This window comes from Mesitornis unicolor, unplaced genomic scaffold (assembly GCF_000695765.1).
Source record: "Mesitornis unicolor isolate BGI_N332 unplaced genomic scaffold, ASM69576v1 scaffold2090, whole genome shotgun sequence".
Lineage (NCBI taxonomy): Eukaryota > Metazoa > Chordata > Aves > Mesitornithiformes > Mesitornithidae > Mesitornis > Mesitornis unicolor.
The window spans coordinates 26,447-28,593 of record NW_010157365.1 but is presented as its reverse complement, the minus strand read 5'-3'; positions in this window follow the sequence as shown (position 1 = coordinate 28,593).

The following is a 2,147-nucleotide window of genomic DNA, read 5'->3' as shown; positions in this document are numbered from 1 at the left end:
GGCTGCGGCGGCCCCAGCGCGGCCGGGGGAGCGGAGCGAAGACCCCCGTGGTGCTGCTCTGCCCTACACGGAGCCAGGGACCCGTCGGCCGGCTCCCTTTTCCCTGCCTACAGCTGAGGATGGCACCCACGTCGCAAAGAGGGGACATCTCACAGCTCAGCTCCGAAGCAGGGTGGGAAAAATCCCGGTGGATGAAGTCTTCCTTGTGCCAACTTCACCCTCGTGTGTGCCAGAGAGCAACAGGGAAACACCGCTATCTGTTCCAGGAAACTAATCTCTGGGATGTCCATACCTGCAGAGCTGCCTCTTCTCGCTCTCCCTCTGAGCCAAGGGAACCCCAATTTTCCCCTGCAGCATGAGATGGAATTGCTCCGCATCTGCCAGAGGAAATGGGATATTTTGGGAGGGCAGAGAAGGCAGCGTGACCTGTGTCACAGGAGAGATGCTCAACTGGGGGAATCTTGGTCCCAGACACCACCATGGGGAATGCCTGGATGGACAGGAGAGATCTGGGAAGCAATGCAGCCAGGTTAGGAAAGGGTAAGCCCAAAGTAGGAGGGATCCTGGGGCTGAGCTGCCTGGAAGTGGGTGGGAGAGGAAGTGGCTTGTGGTGGGTCTCTGCCTGCTTTTCCCCCACCTCCAGACACCTTGGGCTCAGAAGGGTGGGGGGAAGACACATACTGGCAGCGTGAATCATATTCAAATATTTAAGCACCAAACTCTGTTGTTCTGCAGTCCCAAGTGAGTTTCGTGGTGTTTCCATTTTGGGTTTGAGCTGGGTGTGAAAACCAAATTGTTGGCACGTGACATGCACACACCAAAACCCAGAGACTGGTGGATGTAGCCACTGTCCCTGCTCTCTAGGAGCTGCAAGAGAGCCTGGGCACATCCTCTCCCTGCACCAAGGCAGGAGCAGGGATCTGGGAGCTCTGGGCTTTAGCATATTATTTGGGAAAAGGCAGGGGATGCTTTTGCTCATCACTTACCCCGCTTGCAGCAAACACCAGCAGCTGTGCCCAGGGAAGAGCCAGTGATTCCAACCCACCTTGGTCCTGGGATAGCCCTGGCAAGGCTTGGGCTGGCCCTGCAGCCAAGAGCCGGGCCCTGTCCTGCCTTCCACAAACCTCCGCAGCGTTTCAAAATAAGCGCAATGGTTGGGCCTCTCTGAAGTTTGCCTTGTGGGCTTTTTCTGTTTGTTTTTTTGGAGCCAGGAGAGTTCACGTTCCCAAGCTTTTCCCTGCAGCCAGTACAGCAGGGTTTATTTTTTTTTTTTATAAAAAAGAAGAAAGCAGAGCTATGCGTGTAACCTCAGCTTCCCTGAGCAGGGCATCAGCCCCAGGCACTGAACAGGCGGTTTAGAAGAGGCTGAAGGAGCTGGCAGCTCTGGGGGCTGGGGGCGTTCTGCAGCCCCATTTCTTCCTTTCTATGCCAAAATCTCAGCCCCAGCTACATCTCTAACCACAGCAACATGTATTGGAGAGAGTCCATTTCATAAAGCTGCTGCCTTTCTTATCGGAAAGCAAAAAGCACAAGAAAGAGAGAGAGGAAAAAAAACTATTTAGTGGAGCCATTTTGTCCATCTCCACCAGCTAATGCAGACACCAATGGGGCAGCACCCCCCAAACACCAACAGTTTCAGAAAATAGGGGAAAACCTGGAAGGTTAGGCTTTTGCCTCCCAGCAACCTACCAGCAAAAGGAGGGGGCTGCTGAGCTTGAAAAACACAGGCAGCTCCTTTGCAAATCACAAATGCAGAAACGAGAGCAACCACATCTTACCTGAACTCCCCTAGCCCTCCAGGATTTAAGCACCAGCTTGGCCCCATGGGGAAGAAGCACAATCAGGGTGGAAAGAAAACTCACTGAGATAAAGCACCTCACACCGCTCACCAGCTTTGGGGGAGCTGGGATGGAGGAGGACTGGGTGAACATCAAGCTTTGTAGCAACCCACTACTCTGGGAAGGAAAACTAAGCAGAGCTGCTTTAACAACCCCCAGCTTTGCTGAATTTAAAAGATCGGCACAAATAATGCACACCTGGAAAAGAGCTGCCTCTGCAGGGCAGGTGAGCCCATAGAGAAGGGATGTCTCTTAAGGAATTTTGGGGTGCTCCAGGCTCTGCAGCGGGGTTTAGCAAAGTGCTTTGCA